Raw genomic sequence first — 11,118 nt, forward strand, 5'->3', positions numbered from 1 at the left:
TTACCCCATCCATGTCCCACTTTAACTTGGCTCAGCCCTTCCCCTGACCCCTCTAGCATTCTCATTCAACACCGAACAAACTTCCCCTTACTCTCTCTCTCTCTCTCTCTCTCTCTCTCTCTCTCTCTCTCTCTCTCTCTCTCTCTCTCTCTCACACACACACACACACACACACACACACACACACACACACACCCCTTCCTTCTACTTATTCTTACTGGCCCCAATTTCCCTCAGATTACATGGCATCTCTGGCCATCTTCACTAGCATCAGTCCTGTTTGTTTTTTTGTTTTTTTTGTTGTTTTTTTTTAGTGAGGCAATTGGGGTTAAGTGACTTGCCCAGGGTCACACAGCTAGTAGGTGCTAAGTGTCTGAGGCCAGAACTAGCATCAGTTCTATCTTCTCTCAGATAGCCCTCCCTACCAGAGTGGGAATACTCCTTGCTCCCCACTGCCAATTCTAGACTCTCCTTCTTCCATCACCAGGTTCACTAAATTAAAGTCTTCTACCCTATTCAAACCATGGCCATTATCCCTCCTTTCTCAAGGAACTTGGTTCTTTGTCTTTCTCTCATCTCCTGCCTTTCTTCTTATGCTCACGGTCTTCAACACCCATGCTAATGCTCCCTCAAACTCCTGACTTCATTCTCCAACGACTTTCATTCCCACAACCTACTATTTCACTCCCCCAAAGCCACACAGAAGGATACTCACACCTTGTAATTATACCATTGCCCCAAAGGATTACTTCCTTAATGAATGACATTCTTTTGTCTTTCCAGAAACCCCCATCATACTATCCCTCCCTATGTCTCACTCCTCTTAAAGTCATTCTTCCTCAACACAATCTCCAATCCCTCCACCCTTGAGTTCTTTCTCATCCCTGCTCTGACTCCATTTTCCTCCCTTTCCAATAGTGACTCTATAGTTAAGCAGCTCAACCCCAGAATATCACCTACTCTTTGATTCCTTGTCCATTCTCTTATCATCACTTATCCCTTGCCAAAACTCAGCCTTGGATTACTCTCATTATTCACACATTCCTGTTCATCTGTTGCTAAATGGAGCTGAATGGAGGAAGTTACATGAGAACCCAGTTTAAGCACCCATGTTCTACCATAAGTCTTTCTTGATCTTTGCCCTGCCTCCTCCATCCAATGAATATAACTACTTTGTATTTCTTTTCCTTATATCCATGCTGCAGATACTTATGTTTTGTTTATATGTATGAGGCTATGCCCATCAATTAGGGAATGGCTAGAGGACCTGTGGTATTTGATGGTGATGTAATACTCCTGGGCTATAAGAAATGGCAACCAGGATGCTTTCAGATCACCACTGATAGAATGGAATCTCCTTGAGAGTAGGGGTTGTTTTATTCTTTGGATTGTCTCTCCAGCTCCTAGTACAGTGCCTAACATGCCAGGAGCTTAAGAAATGCCTGTTGATGGACTGACTGAAAGCACCCTACATAAATCTCTCTCAAGTCCTCCAATAATTCTGATGGCTGAGCAGAAGTGAAACTGCCAGTGTTTAGATCTTTATACTGGCGAAATCTGTATTACAAAACCAGTTCAAAAATCACACAATTCCCTCAGATTCCCTGGCACTGGCTTTCTTAACTCTTCTCCCAGAGTATAAAACCTCAAGATTATAGTATAGGGTTTCTCTTACAACTGATTTTCTAGATTTTAAAGGCTGAAACTATTAATAAGGCATAATTGTTGGAACTTAGTTTCAAACCTTAGGATTGTTTACTATATAATTTCTTTTAAAAAATTCTTTTTGTTCTAAACAACACCAAATGAAACGAACATTTCCAAATAAAAAAAGAACTGAAAAAGAGGTTTTCTAATTGAACTATGGATCTCCATTATGTACAGATTGCTTTTATTTATTTATTTATTTTTAAGTGAGGCAATTGGGGTTAAGTGACTTGCCCAGGGTCACACAGCTAGTAAGTGTTAAGTGTCTGAGGCTGGATTTGAACTCAGGTACTCCTGACTCTAGGGCCAGTGCTCTATCCACTGCGTCACCTAGCTTCCCTGATTGCTTTTATTTTTAAGGATATAGGAAATTCAACATGTAGCTTTCAAAGCTGTCATATTTGTTTTGGTTTCTTCCTTGCCTTGGTTCTGTTGTCTTCTGTGCATTTGGGGAAAACAACTTTACCCTCTTTTCTTTTTTTGAGGGGAAATGAAGTGGGCCACCTTCTCATTAACCTCCCCACTTCTACTATTCAGTTTTGAGATTATAACCTCATAGTAGTTTATAAGACACTCTCACAATTCTTGTGTCATCTTTCAAGAAACAGGCCAAATGTGGCATTCACAGCTCTTTCCCAGTTTATACACACAAATACTGTTTCAGAGCACTTTACAGGAAAAAAACCCCCAACAATTCTGGATCAAATCTAGCCAAGACTGTAACGATTGCTACCCTGGCTGTAGAAGACCTCAAACTATGCCCTTCATGAAGAACTAGGTATGTAGGCTGCTTTTACACCAATTCTAAGAGTCTTACGAACTTGTAGCTCTGGCAACAGTAGTCTTGGCTGTTTAATGTGAACACTAACGAATGAGCAAATGAAAAAGCATTTATGAAATGCCAACTTTATGCAAAGAACTGGACTAATTGCTGGGGATCCAAATAAAAAAAGTGTGAAGGTTCCTGCTCCCAGGGGCTCACATTCTAATGGGGGTGACACACAGAAGAAGGTTGAACCACAGGGCAGATGGGAAAGCCCTATGGTCCATAGGACATGGTGGCAAAGCAGTTGGTAATAAATTTTAGGGTTATTTTCCATTGATAAAACAAATCCTTTTCTGATGGTGAGTCATTTGATGGTGCAGAGGTCAGTGGGACTGCAGTACCTACAAAGGAAGTTGCCAGGTTACATCTCTACAAGGGTTGTTCCCCTGGAGGACTATGGGACTGGGTTGGAGGAGGGATGTGGGGGCTGGGCTGGAAGGAGGGCCAGCTATCTAGGTAGTGCTGCTATTTATTTATTCCAGGGTCTCTCTGTATGTTGCTGTGTTTCCTAACACTTGGGTCTGATGGGAGGTAGTGGTCTGTCTTTTCCTCCATCAGACACCCATGCTGTTCCAGGTTGGCCTGTCTCTCCTCTCATAAATATAATAAATCATATCAAGAACTTCCCTCAAGACTTTTTTTTTTTTTTTTTGCGAGGGTCACACAGCTAGTAAGTGTCAAGTGTCTGAGGCCACATTTGAACTCAGGTCTTTCTGAATCCAGGGCTGGTACTTTATCCACTGTGCCACCTAGCTGCCCCCCTAAAGATGTTTTCTAGATGAGATGGCTACTGCTTCATTCACCACTTTATAGACTTTTAAAATTAAAATGGCCCCAGTAAAGCTTATTAACATGATCTTAGCAGGGTTTATTAAGGTGATCTTAATAGGGTTTATTAAAATGATCCTAGTAGGGCCTTACTAAAAAGACCACCCCAAAATGGGGTGGAGGGAAGGGAACTTTCAATCCTTAAGGGTTCATTCTTTGTCTTTGCTAGTTCCTAGTCAGGTCAAGTTCCAATATAAAGATCCAGTTTCCCAGCATTGGAGCATGCTGCTTATTAGGTTAAAGGTGATGAAAACTCAGAAGACCAGAGTGTCATACTGCTCTTTCCTCTTGTTTGTTCTTTCTTTTTTTTGGGGGGGGGGGCAATGGGGGTTAAGTGACTTGCCCAGGGTCACATAGCTAGTAAGTGTCAAGTGTCTGAGGCCGGATTTGAACTCAGGTACTCCTGAATCCAGGGCTGGTGCTCTATCCACTGCACCACCTAGCTGCCCCGCCCCCCCCCCCCCCCCGGGGCATATAGACATTTACAACAAGGATATCTTAAATTCTGTATGTACCACTACTGCAAAGTTCCTCTCAGTCAGTTTTTAAGTATTGATCAAATATTGAACAACACTGAGCCTGCCACAGATTGCCAATTACACCAGTAATTTTTTTCCTTTTAGGTTAGCTTTACAGAATCATAGACTGAGAGCTAAAAGGAACCCCGGCATTAATTAATTAAACTTTGGATCTGATCATTTAAGCAATTCCATTTTCCCATAGATAATCTAGGCCACATGTCTCCACCACAAGGATGTTTTGACTTTGTCAAGGGCATTGCAGAAGGAGAGCATTCCCCCAGTCTGGTACCCTGTCAAAAGAAGGAAATATTTTTAGTCTGGCCTGACCTGCCAGAGTCCCATGCCACATATGCTCACTAAGATGGGTATCCTGTAACTGGAAGTTAAAGAATATTTTGGAGATGCTAAGGGGTGTTTACTTAGAGGTCTTTTTTTTTTGTTTTTTTTTGGTGAGGCAATTGGGGTTAAGTGACTTGCCCAGGGTCACACAGCTAGTAGGTGTCAAGTGTCTGAGGCCGGATTTGAACTCAGGTCCTCCTGAATCCAGAGCTGGTGCTCTATCCACTGTACTACCTAGCCACCCCCAACTTAGAGGTCTTTATAGACAAGAAAGGCCAGGCAGGTTTGGGTTTTGCTGAGGCAGCATTTATCTTCAAATATTAACATGAACATCTTTTTAAAAATTATACTTATGTTATAGAACCACTTTGTTACATAAAGTAAAAATTGAAATGAAATAAAATTAAAATTTCATTAATTAGAATTAAAATGAAATTAAATTTTAAAAGAAAAAGAAGAAAATGTAGCAGGTCAAATGAAATAGGATCTAAATACCATAGCAAATATTAACTCATCTTAATTTTGAAATTTAGGTCAGTGCAACAAATGTCTCTTGTCTACATTTATAAAGAGAGCACTTCTTAAGTTCCTACTATGTGCTAGGGACCTTGCTAAGTGCTAGGGATAGAAATAAGAGCTAAGGAAGAGCTTACATTCTAATGGGAGAAAAGAACATATACATTGGAAGGGGAAGACCAGCACGTTGAGGAGACTTTTGGAAATGGTTTTGAATTAGACGTCTCATTCCAACAAAGGAAGATAAAAGCTCACCTGTGGGGAGGAGGGGAATGCAAGTTTATGGCAAAGTGGAGATGGTCAGAGTGGAGCACAATGGTTATTTAGTCACCTCTCTGACTGTGCCACAAGACTGGGTGAGAGAAGATGCTGAAGGGAGACCCTTCTATCACTATTTCCTACAATGACACCTTCCCCTTCTCACTCAACTGGATATAGACTTTCCTCTCCTAATTCCTGTGAAGGGAACACAGAGTCTCTGGTCTACTCTGACCATTAGGTCCACTACTCCTCCTCTTCCACTCTCTCTCTCTCTCTCTCTCTCTCTGGCGGGGCAATGAAGGTTAAGTGACTTGTCCAGGGTCGCATAGCTAGTAACTGTCAAATGTCTGAGGCCAGATTTGAACTTAGGTCCTCCTGAATCCAGGGCCAGTGCTTTATCCACTGCATCACCTAGCTGCCCCAGTCCTCCTTCTAAACTGGGGTGGATCTGGCCTCTCCATCTCTCTCTTCTTCCCTGGGGCAGGCATGGCTGCTTATGCTTCTTGGATAAACATCTAGTCAACAATCATATTCCTTCCAGTAAGAGGGAAGCCCCCCAGGTCTCACCATCTCCTCTGCTCTGCCTTCTAAATCCCAAGGCACTGTCATCTGATCTACTGATGTGCCCTAAGGATCCCTGGGCCTTTCCTTGCAGATAAACCCTGTGGCCAGTGGACTTCTCTATCTGCTTTGCAGCTGAATCCTCCTAGGCGTCACATGCCCTTGAGAGCAAGGCCTGAATCACCTTTCTGTGTTTCCCAGAACTTAGCCCAGTGCTTGGAATACAGGAAGCACTTAATACTTCCTCCCCATCCCCCATTCTCTCAGCACAGAACTGTGCCTCACATTTCACTGAAAAATACAGACCATTTGCCAAAAGCTTCCTCTTGTCTCTTCATCACATATCACTCAGACGCCATTTGCCACTAATTCGTTCTTTTTTTTTTTTTTTTTTTTTAGTGAGGCAATTGGGGTGAAGTGACTTGCCCAGGGTCACACAGCTAGTAAGTGTTAAGTGTCTGGGGCCAGATTTGAACTCAGGTCCTCCTGACTCCAGGGCCGGTGCTCTATCCACTGCGCCACCTAGCTGCCCCGAGTAACTCCTTCTTCATCCCCGTTTCCCATGAAGAAGCAGCCCTTCACTGGCAGAGGTAAGTGGAGGTACGGTGGATAGTGCCCAGGGCCACAGACACTTAGTAGCTGTGTGACTCTGGGAAAGTCCCCTAAACTCTGTTTGCCTCAGTTTCCTCAGTTGTAAAATAATAGCACCCAAATGAGGTATTGGAGAGAAGCATTTAGCACGATACCTGGCACGTAGTAGATGTCATACGAATATTTAGTCACTTACCTTCCCCTTCCCCTTCCCCTTCTCCTTGAAAAGACAAACCTGCTATCTGCACAAGTGATCCCATTCTATCCAGTCTCCTCCAGCAGATTTCCCTCTCTATCATGCCTCCTCTCTTACAAATCTTCTGTCTCTCCCTGCCTCCTGGCAGCCTCCCTCCTTCCTACGAACATGCCTGTGTCTCCCCCATTCTCAAAAACCCTCACTTGATCCGTTTATAAACAGAGAGGAATGGATCTCACACATGGCATGTGAGAAAGGCTGAGCAACATGTGTGGAGAGGCGTCTGCTGACGTGTGACTCAAAAGAAGGCAGAAGAGACATCAACAGACTCTTCACCTTGCCACTTCATTCCTGCCAGAGGAGAAGCAGGAGACTGAGGCCAGAGGCCACTCTGCTCACCTCAGATGCAGGGGACACCAGGCTGAAAGTACATCTATCTGCTCCCTTCTATATTATCAGTCTAGGGGATGTGACTTCTGATCCCTTTGTCATTGGATGGGAAGGAGGGGCCTTAATCTCTATGTCCAAGGCTCCACCCTTTTCCCACCAAATGTCAGTTCCACAATGAACACACATGGCAGATAGCAAAGAAGCCCATTTAGCCAAGCTAGCAAAACAGAAATCAGAGAAGGTGTAGAAAGAGAATTTATTTACAGAGCAGAGGAGCTCTCCCATTGAACACAGGGTAACCTAGCTTGACCAAGAAAGAGAACCCTGGATCTCTCCCCCAAAAGAGAAACTCCCCGAAGTCTTTACAAAAGCAAGCTGGGGATGGGGACTTGAACGGAGACTGCCTGCTCCTCCCACGTCTGTCCAGCCTGAAGGAGAGCTGGCCTTTTCCATCTTCTCTGGAAGCCAGAAGTGCCTGCAGTGATTTGACTCAAAGCTAGATTAGTCCTCTGGCCCGAGGACTTCCAACATGGACTGTTGGAGGCTGGGGATCCCTTGCCTCTTGTCAGTTCTGCCCCACCCGATTCAGGTCAGGAGAGAGGCCTGTGCCAGTGGGGCTTGGGACAGGGGTTACACATCCGTCCCTACTGGCTATCATCCTATATCTCCTCTGCCTTTTATGGCTAAACTCCTTCAGAGGGAGATCTACAATAGGTGCCTCCATTTTCTTTTCTCCTACTCTCTTCTTCTTTTTTTTTTTTTAAATTATTTATTTATTTTTGCGGGGCAATGAGGGCTAAGTGACTTGCCCAGGGTCACATAGCTAGTAAGTGTCCACTGCCTGAGGCTGGATTTGAACTCAGGTCCTCCTGAATCCAAGGCCGGTGCTCTATCCACTGCATCACCTAGCTGCCCCCTCTCCCACTCTCTTCTTAACCCTTTGCAGCATAGCTTCTGACCTCATCATTCAGCTGACACTGCTCTCTCCAGTCATCTAGGGCATCTTAATGGCAAAATCAAATGGCCTTTTCTCAGTCCTTCTTCTGGGCCTTTCCACTGCCCGTGACACTGCTGATCAGTGTCTCTCCTCTTTGATACTCTCTGTGAAACAGGAAGCAGGGCTGTCCACACACACAGCTCCAAGCTAACTGGCTGGTAGCTTTGATTGACATGGCTACAGGCAATTCTATGGATGTAACTTCTGGGATGCCAAGTCACATGCTTTCTCCTCAGGGCAGAGCTCTGATTCTCACATCACTTAATCTCATCAGCTCAATTTTCCTCATCTGTAAAATGGGGATAAAACTAGCACCTGTCTCCCAGGTTATTGTGAGGATCAAATGAAGCAGGTTGTAAAGTGTTGTACAAACCTTAAAATGACAGATATTTTAGCTATTTCATTAATTCAGGAACTCACATTGTAACATGGGGATAAAGAAAAGACTTGGGGGGCAGCTAGGTGGTGCAATGGATAAAGCACCAGCCCTGGATTCAGGAGAACCTGAGTTCAAATCCAGCCTCAGGCACTGGACACTTCCTAGCTGTGTGACCCTGGGCAAGTCACTTAGCCCTCACTGCCCTGCAAAAAAAATTCAACAAACAAACAAACAAAAAAGAAAAGACTTGGGGTTATATGACATCAAACTGGAGGTAACTGGGGAAAGCTTCCTGAAGCGGTGGCATCTGGGCTTCCCTTGGAAGAGGCGAAGGGCTAAATTAAAAAAAAAAGATTATTTTCTGTTAGTGCATTACTTTTATTTTCCAACATATCCACCCCCTCCTTTCCCACCCAAAGAAACATGCCTTATGTTTCATTAGATGTTCCATATTTGGAGGAGGAAGGGACTTTGGAGGTCATGTTGTCCCACCCAGGGTAGGGACAGGAATACAGACCTCGAGCCAGAAGTGTCCACAGAATAAAGGAATGAATACAGAATGGAAGAAAGGGTGGAAAACCAACTCAGCCAGACTAATGACTACATCAACAGAGCTGTACAATATATCTGCTGTGTTCAGCCTAGCCCTAGGGTCCTCAATCTTGTCAAAAAGGGAAGATGGCACCTTCTCACATAACTTCCATTGGAACAAGCGTGGTCATGATAACTACACAATGTCTGGGTTTGATTCTTTAGTGACTGTTGAAAGAATGAACATATTTCAGCAGGTGGGAAGGTCAAGTCAAAGATCATTTAGTGTCTACTCTGTGCCTGGCACCTTAAGTCCTGGGGATACAAAGAGAGGCAAAAATACTTCCTGCTCTCAAGGTACTCAAAGTCTAATGGAAAAAAAAACCCAACATGCCTATTACCACATACAAACAAGAAAGAAAGGATAAATTGGAAATTATCAGCAAAGGGAAGGCACTAGCTTTAAGAAGATGGTGAAAGGCAGGCTGTACTAATCAGTTTCAGGTGGTTTTTTGTTTTGTTTTTGTGGACTTGAAAATCATTTCCTTAAAGTTATTTTTTCCCTATCTTAAGTAAAGTTCCCTTTCTTCTTTTATATTTTTTATTTTTTTCCTTTTCCATCATTTTTGTTTCTGAATAAGCCCTCCTCCATTAAGTCTACCCTTGTAGGAAAGATTAAAAAGGAAGGAAGGAAGGAAGGAAGGAAGGAGAGAGGGAGGGAAGGAAAGAAGGAAGGAGGGAGGGGAAAAAAATCCTTAAAAAATAGTTCAGCAAAACCAATATACCCACCTTGTCAGACCTAACATGTCCCACCTTGTTCTCATAACCCAGCCTTTTCTTCAGCAAAACGCATTTCCTTTACTTTCCAGGACATTTATCCAATAGATTATTTTCCCTCTAGCAAAGCACTTCCACAATATCCAAGGCACTGTACCACTAATTAGCTTGGAGAACCCGAGTGAATCATGTCACTTGCTTGGCTCTGGGCTCACTCATCTGTAAAATGCAGGGGTTCAATCAATTTATCTTTGTGATTGCTGCCAGCTCGAAAGTTCTATAATTGTATGACTTTACCTTGCAGGCAGATATTCGCCATGTGGGTGTGGTAATTTGATGTTAAAAAAAATGATGCCTCAGTGGGTTTGAATTAAAATGTGTGTGTGTGTGTAGACTGAGAAAGAGGGGAGGGCAAGATAAAGGGAGGGATGGAAAGACAGACAAGAGAGGGAGACAGAAAGAAAGGGACAGGACGGGAGGGAGAGACGGAGACAGGAGAGAGGAAGAAAGGGAGAGAGACAGAGATGGAGGGAGGAGGAGGCACAATCTGTGAATCATTGGTAGAAGCAACTCCGAGTAAGGAAAATTGACTCTGTCTTTAGAGAATTTTAGTTTTTGACTGGCCTGATGATTTCATGAAGGTGTAGAGATCCCAGTAAGCAAATTCCTTTATCACTAGGGATCGGTGCCTTCTCTGTGGCCTATGGTTTTGGAGAGGTGCCTGGGACAATTGCCCAAGCTAGGAACTTGTCAGGATGTTTCTGAGGCAAGACCTGAACCTGAACCATCCTGGTTCTCCTGTCTACTACTCCAGGTCAAATACATTAATTTAACACCATTCACATGAAGCCTATGGACTCTTTCTCAGAATTATGTTGTGTCCCCCAGCAGCCTTCTTCTCAGGTGGGCACCGCTTCTCCACCCTAGCAGACGCTTCCTCAGAATGGTAAGCAACTCTCAGAACCTCCATTCAAGGAAATACCATACCCATAACCAGCCACGGTGACCCACGTGGTCAGCCACCTTCCCAGCAGCCCCCACTCCTGTCTATATTGTCTTCCCCCACTAATTATGATATTGGCAATAGCCGAGAGTCTTCCCCTCCCTGGCTGATTCTTTTGTGAAGGCAAACTAGGTCATCTTTTGCCTTTAATCAGTGAATGTGTGTTGTCTCAGACAAATAGGACCAGGAAGGACCTTAGTTTAAAAAGGACCAGGGTCTCCCACCACATCTGGGGTCATTTGCTATTCATTCTGACCTATGTCTCAACTCAACTCTGATGAGTCTGGAGGGTCGGCTTGGTGACATTGCACAGCCCTGCCTCCCTTAAATCCAACTCACGAGCTAATCAAGACATCACTCTCCTGATGTCACCGGTCCTCCTAGAAGGAAGGACAAATAAGGACGGTAGCATTAAAGGTTTGGCAAAACCCTTTACAAATATCCTATTTGAGCCTTTCAATAATCTAGGGGGATAGGTGCTAGTATCATTCCCATTTTATTGATGGGGAAACTGAGTCAGAAGCTGTGACTTGCTCAGAATCACACCTGAGTCTGAAGTCGATTTGAACTCAGGTCTTCCAGATTCCAAGTACTCTGCTTTGTTCACTGAGCCATGTAGCTTCCACTTGAATGTAAAAAGTGCAGCGGGTGTATTTCTTTTCTTGCATCTATCAGTATTCCCAGCACTTGGCATA

This window comes from Dromiciops gliroides, chromosome 5 (assembly GCF_019393635.1).
Source record: "Dromiciops gliroides isolate mDroGli1 chromosome 5, mDroGli1.pri, whole genome shotgun sequence".
Classification (NCBI taxonomy): domain Eukaryota; kingdom Metazoa; phylum Chordata; class Mammalia; order Microbiotheria; family Microbiotheriidae; genus Dromiciops; species Dromiciops gliroides.